General features: G+C 33.4%; 1 long non-coding RNA gene across 1 annotated transcript in view; it reads left to right on the top strand.

The window, feature by feature from the left end:
* Positions 1 to 17,831, top strand: part of LOC141566993 (uncharacterized) — a 650,611-nt gene that overhangs the window by 305,152 nt on the left and 327,628 nt on the right. Inside the window, exon 2 of the long non-coding RNA XR_012496957.1 lies at positions 4,411 to 4,453. This is a non-coding gene — a long non-coding RNA (uncharacterized LOC141566993). The remainder of the gene's footprint in view (positions 1 to 4,410; positions 4,454 to 17,831) is intronic.

Genomic DNA, 17,831 nt, shown 5'->3' with positions numbered 1-17,831 from the left:
TCCAGAGGAGGGGGTTAACTCTCTCTAGATCATAACAACATCATCTGCAGACTTTACGCTGAGTTTTATTAGTATGCCCAGAAAGTATACTACAAAATGGAGAACTTCACCAGAGAACTAGAATCTGTAAAATAAAATAAAGGAGTTTTGAGAAATGAAAAATTCAATAGCTGTTCCAAAAACCATTGACTCCAGTCTAATTATGAGCAAAGCAACAGGAAAATACCAGCTGAGGGATATTGTATAAAATAGCATAAGGAGAAAATGTGACTAAATGTGATGTTTCCCAGATTGGATCCTGAAACAAAAAAAGGACATTAGGTAAAAACTATGGAAACCTTAATGAAATATGGGCATTAGTTAAAAATAACATATCACTATTGGTTCATTATTTGTAACAAATATGCCAATTATAATAAGATGTTAATAAAAGGGGGGATTGGGTATGGGGCATAGTATAGATTTTATATATGTATTTTATTATAAGGATTACCAAGAATTCCGTATTATAGAAAACTGAGGACTCAGGGAGCTGCAGGACTTGAGACATTTAGGTGAGAGACAGAATTAATACAGCACCAACCTCTTTGCCCATATTTTGTTTCCTTTGGATCGTTCTTCCTTCAGGTTCTCGATAGATTTATGTCAAACTTTGTCCTAAATTCTCACTGTATTATCCCAGTCAGGTCTAATTTTCACAGATCAAATATAGAATTCACGCTTGCTACAGGATGCATTGTAAAATCTCAGTAAACAATTAAATTATTGAAACAAATAGGTTAATTAATTAATCAATTTTAAATTATGCATAAAATATAGAGAATAGAAACCATATAGTTAATGAGATTTGTTTGTAGAATACATTAAACAGTTTAATCTGGATATAATGACTATAATTAGTTTTTATAGTGCCTGCGTGTTCAGTGATTGTTTCCTCTGGTTAAAAAAATTATAAGGCACAGTCATTACAGAATTGTTTTTATATGCAAATATAAATAAGGAGAATAATGTATTTAAAAATCTGTCAATATATAGGGTTTTCTCTATGCTTAGCAACTATACTTTTAATTTTTTTTGTTTTACTTTTTTATTGGTTTTCCAAGAGTCTGCAATGTAAATTTGTAACTAATCCAAGTACATTTTCAAATAACACTATGCCGTTTCATGGTAGTATAACACCTTATAATAACAAAATAATCCTAAATCCCTCCTTTCTCTGTCATCGATGCTATCATTCATTTCACTTATATATATGCATACATAAGCATATATATATTTATAAGATATATACATAAGCATATATAATCGAATACTTTGTGGTACTATTATTTTGAACAAACTGTTACCTATTAGATCGGTAAAGAATAAGAAAAAAAGCAAAAAATAAACAAATGGGACTATATTAAACTAAAATGCTTCATAGCAAAAGAAACAAAATGAAAAGGCAGCCCATTGAATGGGAGAAAATATTTGCAAATCATATATGGGGTAAAGGGCTAATATCTAAAATATATGAAGAACTCATACAAAACTCAATAGCAAAACCAAACAATATGATTTAAAAAATGGTCAGAAAATCTCAACAGTTTTTCCAATGAAGACCTACAGATGGCCAACAGGTACCTGTAAAGATGCTCCACTTCCTTATCATGAGGGAAACGCAAATTAAAACCACAATGAGATATTTCCCTCATACTTGTTAGAATGGCTATTGTTAAAAAGCCAAAAAAATAAGTGTTGATAAGGATGTGGAGGAAAGGGAACCCTCATGTGCTGTTGTTGGGCATGCACATTGGTGCAGCCACTATGGAAATCAGTATGGAGGTTCCTCAAAAAATTAAAAATAGAACTAACATATAAGATCCAGCAAATCTAATTCAGGTATTTATGCAAAGAAAATGAAAACATTAATATGAATAGATATAAGTACCTCATGTTCACTGCAGCAATATTTGCAATAGCCAAGGCATGAAAACCGCATAAGTGTCTACCAATAGATGAGTGAACAAAGAAAATGTGGTATATATGTGTATGTATGTGGAATACTAAGTCATATAAGGGAATGGAATCTTGTCATTTGTGACAATATGAATGGATTTTGAGGGCATTATGCTAAGTGAATAAGTCAGTCAGAAAAAGATGGATATTGGTTGATCTCATTTCTATGGAATCTATAAAAACAAAACAAACAAAACCCTTAAAATGAGCTCATAAAGAGAACAGTGGTGATTGCCAGATGTGGAGGGTGGAGGTTATGCAAAATAGGTGAAGGGGGTCAGAAGGTCCAAATTTCCAGTTATAAAATAAACATGGCATGGGGATGTAGTGTTCAGCTTGGTGACTATACTTACTAATACTGTATTTCTTATTTGAAAGTTGCTAAGAGAGTACATCTTAACAGTTCTCATCATAAGAAAAAGTTTTGTAACTATGTGTGGTGATGGATGCTAACTAGACCTGTGGTAATCATTTAACAATATATACTCATTATTTTGTACACTTGAAACTAATATGATGTTTATGTTAATTATACCTCAAGAAAAAATTACAGATATAGAAGTTTTTATTTTACCGTTACTTCATCCTTCTGATAGCATCTTTGATGTTCTTTCTTTCTTTATGTAGATTTGAATTTCTAACCTATATTCTTTTCTGCTCTCTAAAGAACTTCTTTTAACATTTCTTAAAAAGGCAGGTCTACTGGCAACATTTTTGTCTCAATTTTTGTTTGTTTGAAAATGTCTTTATTTCTCCCTCACTTCTGTTATATTATTTTTCAGGGTCCAAAATATAGGTTGGTCGGTGTTTTTTTCTCAACACTTTAAATATTCATTCCACTGACTTCATACTTGCATGGTTACTGAAGAGAAGTCAGATTATATTGTTATCTTTGTTTCTCTATAGGTTCAAATTCTTTTTCCCCTATGGCTTCATTCAAGATTTTTTTTAAAAAATGTATGACTTTTTTTGTAATTTGAAAATAATACGCCTATGTGTAGTTTTTGGCATTTATACTGCCAGGAATTCTCTAAACTTTTTGGATCTGTGGTATGGTATCTGCTGATTTGAAGAAATCTCTGTCATTGTTTCAAATAGGCCTTCTGTTCCTTTCTTTATTCTCCTTTTGGTATTCCAGTTGTACATTATACATATGTTATGCCTTTTGTAATTGTTCCACAGTCCTGGGATACTTTTTTTTCTTGCCTCTGATTTCTTTGTGAAAGTTATTCTTCACATCAGTTACAGTGTTTTTTATTGTGTTTGTTTGTTTGTTTGATGTCTAGCATCTTTTTGGTTCTTCACTATGACTTCTAACTTTCTACTGATATTGCACATCTGTTCTTGCCTGCGGTTCATTTTATCCATTAGAGTCCTTAATATATTAATCATAGTTGTTTTTAATTTCTAGTTGATAATTCTGAAAATCCTTACAATATTGGATCTGATGCTTGTTCTCGCTTCTAATTTTTTTTTTTTTTTCCTCTTTTGGTATGCCTTGCAATTTTTTTTTTTTTTTTTTCAAATGCTGGGTATGACTATAGTGGGCAAAAGCAAGTGTTCTAAGTAGACTTTTAGTCACATGATGGTAAGGTGTTGGGGGAGAGACAGTGTTCCATTGTCCTGCAATTAGGTCTCAGTGTTTTAGTGAGCACCTATGCCTCTGAACTGTGAATGTCACAATTTTTTTTCCTCCCCCATTTAGTGGGAGAGGTTAGCTAGGCTGGTCTAGAGTTGAGTAGATCTGACCATGGAACCGTGCTGGGTACTGGTGCTAACCCCAATGTGATCCAATAGCCATGTATACCTTTTGAATCTAAAGTTGGCACTTCGTATCTGAGCAGTCAACTAACCTCAGACTGAAAACAATGTTTTTGATTTGTGGTTAGGAATGCAAAAATATTGTTTCCAATTGTGGTTGTTTGAATCTGTTGATGTGAAACTCATGGATAAGAAGGGCCTATTGAATTTATTGAAAAAAAAAAATCCACGTATATGTGGACCCGCAGAGTTCAAATGGCTGCTGTTAAAGGGTCAACTGTACTACCATTCTGCCAGATGGAAAGTTAGAGTGGATTGGAGTTGAGAAGTTTCTTCCCCCAGGTGAGTTGAGCTCAGGTAATACCCCAGCAGATTAGGTTCGGCTGAGTTAGTTTCTCTTGAGGGAAGGACTTGTTAAGAAGAGAGTGCTGTGATGTATTTCAAAACGGTTCCTCTTCCTCTCCTGCTTCCAGCAGGAGAGCATTTTTCTCTAATATTAATATTCACCATGAGGACCTGACCTGCAGGTAAATTTCATAAAATTGTTGGACCTGCCCTATGCTGGATACCCTTGGAATTTTTAACTCTCAGACTTATCTACGCTGAGCCTCCTGAAATTCCTCAACTACAATTTTTGTTTTCTTACCCTAGAACTGGTTCCCCTGCCTGTTTCTTCTCCTGAGTATCTGCTCAGGTAAGTTGTTATTCTCTGTATTTGCCTGTTGGTCTCTCCAATCTTGGGAGCTTCCATTTTCCCTGCATCTTAAACTCTCTTTAAGGCTCCGAGAGGAGTTGTTGAGGTTTTCACTCTGTTCAGCTTTATTTGTTATTAGGATGGAGTGGTGGTTTCTACATTTCTTACATGCAGAACCAGAAATCAGTCAGCATTTTGTACTCGTGATTAACAAATGGAGTTTCAAATTGCATTATAGAAAATTATAAAATTCAGAGTTGGAAAATGTAGTTATGAGACATGTCATAGAAAGCCTTATGTCGTGCTCTGCTTAATTTGATGGATACATTGGGAGGAATAATATAAGATACCATTAACATTTTGAGTTTTCTTTTTTCTCCTTTTCCACTGTTTTTACTATACATCAAGAGCTGATCCATTCTTAATATGTCAACCCTACCTCTGCCCCTAAACTCAAGCAGAAGAAGCAGAAACAAAGACTCAAAGATATCAGCAACTCATAGAGGCAGATTTACAAAATATGCATTATTCCCTGAGTGCTTACTATATACCATATATTAATATTTCAAGCATGATAATCTTGAAAAAATCTATTACACGCAATATAGAAATGATAAAATAAATATTAAATTACTATTTCTATGCATAAGTTTTGATAATTTTTAGAAACTCACCATGGTGTGATATTATCATTCTGAGAAGATTGTTGAAGAAACCCATACTATTTTAAGAAAGAAAAAGTATAGTAGAATAGTCCAGAAGTTATCCTAGTTTCAGGTTTGGAAGGAAATATGGGTTTAGATAATGATATCAGAACTGATTTTCTCAAAATCTTGGCTCCGCTATGTGCTCTGTTATGGGAGTTGGTCCCATTCTCAGAATACTCTTCATTTATGGGGGCAAGGTAGCTTGGAGCCGATCAGTCTTGAATGCTCTAAGATTAATAGGAATGAAGGATAATACTTCTTCCCAGTCACTGAAGCAATATTCAGATGGGTTTTGGTTGGACTGGATCACAAGAGCATCCCTATACTCTCCCTGAGATTGAAGAATAGTGTCCTCTAATGAGTAGGTGGAGACAATTTTATCTGGAGTGCATCAGTTTAATGAGGAAGGGGTATTTCTTTTTAAAGTAAAAATTACAGGCTAAAATCAGGAAACGTGTTAATTAAGATTCTTTTGGGAGGCAGTTACAGTAAGCCTATTTAATGAAATAAGAGAAACAAATTTTTCCATGTGTGAGTTAACACAACTATAATAATGATATATTTATTGACATTAGAAGAATCACCAAGATTATATATTCAAAATTCAAATTTTAGTAAAAGCTGCATTCTCTTTTTTACTCTTCATTATTATTTTCTTCTCTGAAGCTTGAGTATTTTTTCTAGGAAATAAAATTTAAGTAAAAATTCTGGGTACAAATAAATCATGGATCATAGTTACTTGAGGAATAAATTAAAATTAATATTTTCCAAAATATCCTTAGGGGGTGTGTCAGGTCAATGTCTGAGTGGATGTTATCCCAGGGGTAAGGTGTCTGAGTCTCCGGGAGCCGGAAGAAGATGTGTGGAGCCGAAGGCAAAGTAGACATACTTTATTCACAGGCCTCCTGGGATACAGCCAGGAGTTTTTATTGTTGTATACAGCTGGATGTTATCGGGTTACACCCTGTAGCCAGCAGCAGCCTCATAACTCACAGCGTCCTGCTTCTCAGCAGCCACAGCAGCCACCTTTGGGCACGGGCCCCATGGGCCATTGTTGGTCAGTCAGCAACACGGTACATACAGCACAGCCCAGGGTCTCCGCCATGTCTCTGCTTCAGCCTCTCTGTCTCTGTGCCAGCCCGGTCTCCGTTCCCGGTCCCCTAACATGGCCGGGCCCTTTATATCCCACAGAGACAAAGGTGGCGTACAGCCAAAGGTGCTTCCATAAGGATATATATATATATATATATATATATATATATATATATATATATATATATATATATACAAACAACATCTTCAGCATGGACGGCACTTGCGCGACCACTGACCTAGAAAGCTGAGAAAGATTAAAAAATCGAGTATTTTCACAGGTCTGGATTTCTGGTATATTTACTTGTAAACACCTGGGATTTTTATTTGAGGAAATGTGCATGCAGGAAGTTAATTTGGGAGTGTTTTAGCCTTCAATACTGTCCGGAAGTGAAGGAAGCAGAGCTGGGAAGAGGGAGTATATGGGCCACCAGTCATTATAAAAATAAAAAAAAAATCCTCTGAGTGTCTGAGTCCTTTAGCTAAGATGGCCCCGTACAACTGGACTGCATTAAGGCAAGTAGTTGTCGTGCGGAGTGGCATGCGGGGTCTCTGGACCGGCTCCCCACATAAGAACGCAGGATATGGTGAGGCCAAAAAGGAACACCAATGGAGCCACAGATAGGGGAGTCATACTACTATATTTTCACTGGCAGCTGAGTTGGAGACACAGGAAGCAGGAGCCACATGATCCGCAGCCTGCTGTCCACTTCTCTCTGCCAACCCACCTCACTTGCTAGCTTCAATCCACTCTTGCTAGCTCAGCCACCATCTTCTTGCCAGCCCCCATTTTCTGCTAGCACAGCCACAGCAGTTATATTAGTGGCCAATGGCTCACTGTTTACAGCTGACCGCCAACTGGCCACAGCTGATGGTCATCCAATCACAGTTGATGGCCATTTACTACCTGAGCCAGAACCTTTCCACGTGAGGCTGAGAGTCTGGAAACTGCACTCCCAGCTCTGTCCCCACAAGTCTACCCAGACAATATCATGAATATTGATCAGTCATTGAATATATGCGGCATCAGGAAGATGACATTACCTTGGGTGAAAGCAACTTTCTTCAGCTGAGGAAATCTTCATGAAGGGGGATGAGATATAGGGTGTTATTTGACAATACACCCAATAGCTGAGGAAATGAGCATTTCAGTGCTGCAATTAGGTTGCTGGTGGGAGGGAGGGAGAATCTTCCTGTTACTCTCAGCACCTTCTGGCTGGCACTCTAACATTAATAAAAGACCAGCACAAAATTATTGTCTGTAAAGGATACATCATCTATATAGCTGGGACAATGAAGAAACTTAAAAAGATTACCTGTTTTTGGTTGAGAGTACACATATGCCAAGCATGGCATTTTTGATGCCACAAATACAGCAGTTTGTGCCACACAGCACTAATTTGAAGTGATTGAGGGGAAAAAAAAAATCGATGGAATTCATTTGTTCTGTAGAAAGAGATCTAACTGAAGAAGCTTAAAGTTCTTCTGACCCTGTTACTTTAATTCACATAATTTCAACAATCCTCTTCTTTTAATTTTCTGGTGTGTGCTTTGTGAGACCATGCTTTTCTTAATGTATTCTGTGTGTCCTCTGAATAGGCATAATACAGAGGAAATGAGGGCCTATGAAAATAAACAAATACACATTTTAGCTAAAAATATCCAGAACTTCCAATAATCCAAAACAAATAATACAGAACTGCACAGAGGATCATTTAAAGGTCAATTTTCACTATCATGGGCTTTTAGACCCAGCAAAGTAAATATAATGTTCTTGCACTTATTAAGCTAGAACAGTTTAAACATGAGGCATGAACCAATTAGATTGGCCTGTAGTACATTATCATTAAAAACAGTAATTATCTTTACTGCTGAGTGAATTAGTAAATTGCTCCTGACCCGCTTTCCCATCTATTCATAAGACAGGCCAGATTGCTATTGTTTTCCTAAGGATTATTTCCAGTATGTTGGCCTCAGTGTAATAAACCTGAACTCTGAATGAAATTATCCCAATAATTTATGAGACTCTGTCTTTATGGAGCCATGTCGTTGAGTAGAGAATTTCTAAACCTGAAAAATGTCTGTTACTGCTCTATTTATTTCACTATAAATCAAAAATTGTTTCTCAGCATTTTCTTTCAAAGATTATCAAACTCTTGATCACAGAAAAAATGATCTGAAACATACTCTACATTTCTAACTGAAAACCAGAATACATTCATCAGAAAACTCATTCCAATAAAATCATTTCTGCTCTTTAATGTATAGTTTATCATGGATAATCCACTGCATCTATTGTTTGTACTTAACAAATATATAGTCATTATCACATATGTAAATGAGAAATTAACCTGATAGCAGTGCTTTCTGAGACAATAATATATATATAGTGATGATTTCCCTTGAAATCCAGTGATAACATAAAATCCTACCCCTTGTTTTAATATTGTGAATATATGTCTGTTTTTTTCCAAGCATATATACAGAAACCATAATATGAGTAAATTTCTATGAACCCAATATTATGTGAAAAGCATTTTAGAAATGACTTCAGAGAAGGTTTATCCCAAGTCCCAAGGCAAGTTTCAATTTAAACTGGTTAAATCTCAGGTTAGGACTTCTTCACCAAGGCAGATCTTGGCACGAATCCAGGGCACAAACATCTTGGATCCATGACTGCAATGTGTAAAGACTTCCCAAATTAAGGAACCATTGTGGACTTGTATTGAGGGTTGATTGCTTTCATGGACGTTTCAGCAGACTTTTTGTAATTAGTTGGGGAAAGAGGAAGCTTGTTCCTCTGAAGTCTTTCTGAAGAATCCTAAAGGACCTAAGAGTTACAGACACACCAAGTTTCTTTTTTATTTTAAATGGCAACCCTTCGTTGACCAAAAATAAATTGCTATCATGACCTCAAATGTTTTCAAATTGACTTAAAATTTTCTTTTTGTTTAAATGAAAATTCATTGTGGGTATTTCCATGATTGAAGGAAAAGATAAAGAGATTAACAGTAAAAGGGGTGTGGGTTACGTTAGTAATATTTCTTATCCTTTCACTATCAGTTGGGGGGATAATTTTTGTAAATTACATGAATATCTAATCACTGGAATGTACACCTGGAACAAATATAAAATAATATTGAATGTGAGCTGTAATTGAAAAATAACAATAAAGTAAAAGTTAAAAGAAAAAACTGAGATTTCCTAGTATGCCTGAGAGGTAGAACGCACTCTGGTAGGGGAATGATGTGTAGAGGCTCTAACAGCAGAAAATCATAGAGTGGTTGAGGACTGCAAAATATCAGAGGGGCTGGAAGTAAGTATTTGAGGAGTAAATGCAGTTGGAGGGGTTATAGGAAAGAGTCTCACCATGCAGACATTTATCTGTTTTGATTAGTTCAGACTTTATTTGAAGAGTATAAAATATATATATATAGCTCAACATATTGAAGTTTGTTTTGGGATTTTATGATATTACCGGTTTCCCCGAAAATAAGACCTAACCAGACCATCAGCTCTAATGCATCTTTTGGAGCAAAAATTAATGTAAGATCCAGTCTTATTTTAATATAATATAAGACCAGGTTTTATATAATATAATACAATATAATATAATATGATATGATACCAGGTCTTATATTAATTTTTGCTCCAAAAGATGCATTAGAGCTGGTGGACTGGCTAGGTCTTATTTTCAAGGAAACATAGTATATCCACATTAATTTATTGTATACATGGTTCTTAGCCCAGTAAGACAGGATATTTCATGCCTACTGCCTCAAAAAACGACATGCAAAATTCAGAAGTAAAAAAAAAAAAAAAAAAAAAAGTCAACTTCTTGGCCTCTAAATTTCAAAGAAGAAAGTAAAATCTGAAAATGGGGAGAATGCATGCTAATGCAAAGAAGATGTTTTGAATAGCTTGGGGTAGGAAGAACTCCTTTATGTAGGGTTTGATATCCTGGGAAGAGGAATATAAGGGATGAAATAGAGATGTCACAGATGTAGCATAAAGAGCAAGGGAACCTCAAGAAGCCCTGACAATAGTCATGGTGAGGAGGTCATAGTAGTGACTTATGTCTCACGTGTTACTGCCCAAAAGTTGGATGTCACCTTCCACAGAAAATACCATAGATATTACCGGGTCAAATTATTGTCATTTGACACTGTTATTGGTACTCCGTCTCATGGCCTCTGCATTCCTGGAACAGCATATAAGCTACCTGAAGTAAGATGAACCCCGAAGGAAAGAATTACTGAGCCCAGTTTGAGATTAATTTATCTCACTTTAAAATTGGTCTTGCTATTTCATTTAGACCTTGGAAGGACACATTGCTTACACCCTACTGGGCTTTCAAAAGAGAACTAGGTCAAGAAATACAACCTCTTAATACCCTTAGTGATAAGGGAGAAGTGTTAGAACATAGTGCCTGGAAATCACTTCAGTGTTCTATTTAATCACAGCTATTGAAGTATTTTTTCTAATCTTTAATCTGTTATCCTGGGAAAAACCATTAACTGAGGAAGAGGCAAGTAATGTTTGATCCATGTAGATTCTAAATTTGACATGTTGTAATTACTGGTAATTGCATACATTTTTGTTACAAAATATGTCATTTATACAAAATGTATAATTTATAAACAATGCAGAGAGAAACAAACTGTTATATAAAATAGCAGAACATGAAGAAATATAGTACTTGCAGATAATATTTTAAAAATGATGCCACTCTATATGTGGCAAGCTGTTTAACATTTTTAAATGTTAAAGTAAATAACTTTCAAAAACTTTCCTAGAAAGACCAAAAATTTCTCAGAACTTATGTGAGTGTTTACTTTAAAATGTCTATTATTGGCAGAACAAAAGTCTGTAGCCAGTTTTAGTCCCACTGCCTTTTACCTGTCCATAAGACTAAAGTCTGAAATCATCGTATTATTGTATTTTAGAGAATTAAGCTCCCTTTCTTACCCTTTCGCTTCCCTTCCCCATTCCCCAGTTACACATTGTGAAATGTGCAGACCTTAAGTGCAAAATTCAATGAATGCTGCTATGCATATAGACTCATGGAACTCCACACCTCCGCCAGGGTATAGAATATGAACATCCTCCAGAAACTTTGCTTATCCTTTCCCTTTCTCTGATTCCCAAAACAGCATTGGCAACTACTGGCCTGATATTTTTTTCACAATGGATTAGTTCTGTCAATTCCATAAAAATAAATTATGTACATGTTTAATTTGGGCTTCTGTCACTCAACATAAGATTTATTTTAAATTTCCGTGCATGTCTTTGCATGTATCAGTAGTTTATTCCCTTTTGTTGCTTAGTGGTAGTATATAGTAGGATCACACCATGTTTATTTTCCTCTTGATGGACATTAGTTTTTGGTTTGTTTGACTATTATAATTAAAGCCTTTCTCTCCTTCTAATATCTTTCTCTGGTAATATGTTTTTAGTTCTCTTTCTTAGAATAGATAAAAGTAAAATTGCTAGATAATGGAGTAAGTGTGTATCTACCTTTTTTTTTTAATTAAAAAAAAATCTTTTCCACAAGTTGTTGCACAATTTTACATTTCATTAGCAATTCATAAGTTCAAGAAGCTCCCATCCTTGCTGGCATTTGGTGTTAGTGTGTCTGTGTGTGTGTATCTCTCATTTTAACCATGATAGTGTGTTAGAAATGATATCTAATTGTAGTATTGATTGGCATTCCCAATCAATAATGATGGTGGGCACCTTTCTATGTAATTAATCATTATTCATAGATTTTCTTTTGTGAAATGTACACTTTTGCCATATTTTATTAGTTCGTTTGCCTTTTGATTATTGATTTGTAGTTCTTTATTCTGTATACAAATCACAAATCTCTTGTCTGATACATGTACTGCATATAATTTCTTCCTTTATTTGGCTTGTGTTTTTAATACTGTTATTATATAAGATGGTTTTAATTCTGATAGTATAATTTATCTTATTTGCCTCTCAAGATTTGTGGTTTTACCTACCCCAAGACTGGGAAGATATTTTCCATGATTTCTCACAGAATCTTTAGTGTTTTACCTTTTGTAGTAGGCCTACGTCTACATTGACTTAATTTTTTATATGGTCTGAGTTAAGGGGTAACATTAGTGGTTATCAATATGCGAATTTAGTTCTTCCAAAACTATATGTTGAAAATACTTCTTCCAATACATTTAGATGATACATCATTCCATTCATTCCAGTCTTATTTCTCTCAACAATAATCCTGAATATATATTGTATACCTGAAGCTAATATAACCAATATAATATTGTATACCAACTATACTTAAAACAAAACAAAACCAAAAACCCTTTCCTTTTCTATAGAATTACCTTGGCACTTTTGTGGAGTATTGATTGAGTACATACATGTACGTCGTTTTTTCTAAAATCTCTACTATTTTCTCTTAGCTAATTTATGTACCCTTGCATCAGTCCAACAGTCTCCATTAGGGTAAAGCGCTGACAGTCTGAATTTCTTACATTATTCTTTTTCAAGGATTGTTTGAACTATTCTAAGTCATTGAATTCTCACATGTTTTGGAATTACCTTTAATTTCTATAAAAATTGTTTAGGGGTTTTAATGGTGCTTTTAAATTTATAAATCAATTTAGGAATAACTTATACCTATTGATTTTGAATCTTACAATACATTTAGATGATATATCATTCCATTCATTCCAGTCTTATTTCTCTCAACAATAATCCTGATTTACAGTGTAGAAGAATTGCACAGAATTTCTTAAATGTATTCCAAATTATTTAATATTTGTAACCCTTTTGTAAATATAATTATTTTCTAACTACAATTTACATTTTTGGATGCAAGTATATATAAGGTTAATTGATTTTTTAAAATGACTTTGTATCCTTTAAACTTGCTAAATTAATTTTAGTGCCAGTAAATTGTTTTGAAGCTTTCTTAAGGCTATCTACAAAAACATTCAAGTTGACTGAGAATACGGTTTTACTTCTTACTTAGCCATATCTATTTTTTTATTTGTTTTTCTTGTTTTACTGCATGCATATTGAGGACTTTTAATACAATGTTGAATAGAAGTAGAGAGAGAAGATAATCTTGCTTTTTTCTCCATTTTATTATACCAGTAACTGTACTATTAGCTGAGGTTATTAGTATCTTCTTTCTGTTAATTTAAGGAAGTACTCCTTTAAACTTGCATAATTTTTTAAATCATTGTGTTGACTTTGTCAAATGCATTTTCTGAATTGAGTGAGATAATCATCTACCCCTTCAGCAAAAATCCACAAATTATGATGTTTTATTTTTAATCCCTTCAAATTATTTTCTAATTCCCTTCATGATATTTCTTTGACCCATTAGTTATTTAGTAATTTGTATTGACTTTTCAATTATCTGGATATTCTAATTAAATTCCACTTTATTCAGAAAATATTATGTGTATTATTGTAGTCTTTTAAAATGTATTTCCAGGTATTTTATGGTCCAGCATATGACCTATTCTTATGATTTTCTATGTGAAATTAAAATGAATTTGTATTCTGCTATTTACAAATTTATATCCTTAAAAATTCTTTTCCAGTTGCTCTATTATTTATGAAAGAAGGGATGGTAAAATGTCCAGCTATGTATGTGGATTTGTTGGTCTCCTTTTATTTATGTCAGTTTTTGCTTCATATACTTTAATACTGTCATTAAGTGTGAAAGTACTATGTAAAAATATTGTTATATCTTACTGATGAGTTGACACTTTCATCATTATAACATGTCTCCATTTCTTTCTGGTAGTAGTGCCAGTCTCAAAGTCTGTTTTATTAGAAAATTATATAGTCACAGTAACTCCTTATGATTAATGTTTGTATGTTATATCTTTTTTCTGTCTTCTCACTTTCAACATCTTGGTGCTTAGCACTTAAACTATATTTCATGTGAGTATCATACAGTTGTGTATTACTTTATTATCCTGTCTTATAATCACTGCATTTTTTAATTGAGTGTTTAATCTATTTACATATAAAGCAATTATTAATATGACTGTTTTATTTTACAATCTCTGTATTTGTAATCTAGTTTTCTCATCTGTTTTCTTTCCTTACTATTTCTCTTTTCCTGCTTATTGCGACTTAGTTGAATGTTTTCTGGTATTCCATCTCACCTTCTCATTTGCCATTTTAGCTATACGTATACTATACAAGTTTAGTACTTGTCCTCAAATATTAACTTCTTACAAACCAATTAGGGGTGACAACGTACAAATTCTTTCAAAATGTAACAAACTTAGAAGACTGATATCCCATTTGAAGTCACATTGTTCTTTTGCTATTGATGACAAATATTTTACACATTCATATATAATAAAATCTAATATAAAATATGTTTAACTCCACATGATTTTAGTTTCCAATTTATGTTATTTCCTTTCACTGTGAAAAATTATTTGAAAATGCTCTTGGTACATGTTAAAATATCTGTCTCAATTTCGGTGGGGTATTTCTTATATATTTGAGATTTTTTTTCTTTCTGCCTTTTAAGATACTAAAATATTACTCAACATTCTTTTGGCTTCCAGTGATTCTGATAGATAAGCCATCTGATCAGTGATCATTTTTGATACATCAGCCATCATTTATGTCACTTTTCTTTTCAATATAATGTGTTCTTTTCCCCTCTGGCTGCTTAATTTTTTTTTAATATATTTTTTTTACTTTATTTTCATCAGCATTGTAATATTGGTACGTGTAATTCTCCTTATATTTGTCTTGTTTTGAATCCACTGAGATTTTTGGATCTGTACATTAGTGAAAATACATCAAACTAGGAATTTTCCACCACTATCTAAATAGTTTTTTTATCCCATTATCTCTCTTCTTTTACTTCAGGACACTAATTATATGTTTGTTCCAGCACTTGATATCACTCAATTATTTTTCTGCCATACATTGAGCCTCTGTTCATACATTTAGTGTATTTTTCTTTCTTTTCTTTAGATTGGATCATTTATATTTTTCTTTTGAGAGTACTCACCCTTTGTCTCTATTCAACTACTATGTTAATCAATCCAGAATATCAGTAAAGATATAGAAGACTTGAACACCTTTGTCGAGCAAGTTGATGTAATTAATACTTATAGAACACTTCACCTAACAAAAGCAGAGTATACGTTGTTTGCAAATACACATGTAACATGTAACAAAATGGGCTATATTTGGGGCCATAAGGCATGTCTCAATAAATTTAAGAGGACTGAAATCTATCAAATCAATCAAGATATGCTTTTTTGGCCACAACAGAAGTAAATTACAAAAAAACAAACAAACAAACAATATATATACACACATATATATACACACATATATATGTATATATATATATACATATATTCATATATATACATATATATATACATATCCAAATATTTGAAAATTAACAATGTAATTCTAAATTACTCATGGATCAAAAATAAAATTACAAATACAATTAGAAAAAATTTTGAACTGAATGAAAAGATATATTAGTATTTAAGGGATGTAATTAAAAATTTTATTGGAAAATTTACAGCATTGAATGCTTAGAATAGAATAGATTGGAAGGTCTTCAATCAATGACCCAAGCTTCCACCTTAAATTAAAAAGAGAAGAATAAATTAGGCAGAGTATAAACATAATATAAGTTAAAGTAGAAATGAATAAAAAACTATACAAATCATAAAGTCAACAAACCCCAAAATGTCTTTTAAAAGGTCAATAAAATTGATAAATTTATAGAAATACTGATTTAAAAAAGAAAGTATAAATCACCGATATCAGGATAAGGATGCCCTATAGAATACAATTAATTTTTAAGTTCTAGAGTTTCTGTGTGGTTATTTTTGAATGTTTCCAGGTCTTTGCTGAGTTTCCTAAGATATTTATGCATTATGGACATCTTTAACTTTAAATTATTTTAAAAATGATAATAGCTGTTTAAAATTTGTTTTCTGATAATTCCAAAAGTGGAGGCATCTGGGTGACTAACTTTGTTGACTTATGCTTTTTTTTTTCCTTTATAGTCACATTTACCTACCTCACAGCATGTTCAGTAAACCTTTATGTTTGGATTATATAGTTCAGAGACTGCATTGTATCACATTTTTTAAAGAACCAAGTCTTATTCTAATAAGTCTATTAGACTTATTCTAATAAGTCAAATTACTGACAGTACTTTTTATGAGGCTGGGTTTGTGTTTGTTTGTTGTTAGAATGCATCTGTTTTTGTTTTGTCCTTAGTTTTCAATCGTGACCTTTATCCTAGGGCGTGGCACATACTCATAAGATGGTCTTTTCTAGGGCTCAATTGTTTATCGGTGGTACTAATGGCTGTCCCTCCATTCTGGTTATTTCTGATTTCCAGTATCTCCCAGAACTTCAGATTTTCTAGTATCTGTTCAGTTCACAGCTCTACAGCAATCTCTCTTTTAAAATTGACTTAGTCTTCTTACCCTCACTTGCTTTTAACCAAAGACCAATGCAAATCCTCACACAAACTTCTGAAGCTCTCTGTGCATTTCTCCCTTTTCAAGAACACTGACCCACAAATTCCAGCCATTTCTATAGGCTGAAACTATGATAATTACCTCTTTCACTCAGAGTCCACCTCCTTATAGCACAACAGAAATATATCAACTAGCAACACCCAAGGAGAGTGAGGTCTGACCTTGTGTGTTTCTCTTTCAAGTACCACAGTCCAGTGCTGTAATTCAACAGCTGGAAACAGTCACCTCTGTCTGGTGGTTATGGCAGCGGGTAAATCTTCTTAACCCATTTTCTCTGTGATGGTCAATGGAAGTCCTCATTCTATCTTTTTTTTTTTGATGGTTTTTCACCATGCTGCTTATTGCTTAGTAATAATTACAGCAAGCCTATATCCAGTGTCTAGTTTACACTTATTATAATGAAACATTTTTATGTGGATTGGGACTATCATATTAGATACTCTTTCATCATAATTGAAAAATATTCATATTAGTGCACAGAACTAGATCTAGTTTCAAGAAAAAAAATCTGTGCCAAAAATTTCTCCTTTTTCCTGTGTTATGACAGGGTTTAGGTTTTTCTCAAATTCAAAGCAAATTGTGAGTGTTGGCTCATAATTGCACTCTTGCCTTTATGTAGTTTTTTTTTCCCAGTGTTATTTGTTTTTAATTCAATTTAAACTAAAAAAAAAAAATCACTGATTTTTTCCATTCCCACATCCTGTCTTTGGCAACCACCAATCTGTTCTCTGTATCTAGGAGCTACACACACACACACACACACACACACACACACACACACACACTCACTCTCTCTGTCTCACACACTTCCGTTTCTACCTATAAGAGAGATCATATGGTATTTATCTTTCTCTGTCTGACTTACTTCCTGTAGCATAATCCCCTCAAATTCTATCCTTGTTGTCACAAATGATAAGATTTTATTCTTTTTATGGCCAAATTACATATATATATATATATATATATATCACAATTTCTTTATCCATTCATTGATGGGCACTGTTTTCTGTCTTGGCTATTGCAAATAATGCTGCACTGAATATC

This window comes from Rhinolophus sinicus, linkage group LG05, assembly GCF_036562045.2.
Source record: "Rhinolophus sinicus isolate RSC01 linkage group LG05, ASM3656204v1, whole genome shotgun sequence".
Lineage (NCBI taxonomy): Eukaryota > Metazoa > Chordata > Mammalia > Chiroptera > Rhinolophidae > Rhinolophus > Rhinolophus sinicus.
Note: the sequence above shows the minus strand (reverse complement) of the source record. Positions and strands in the feature narration are given on the sequence as shown.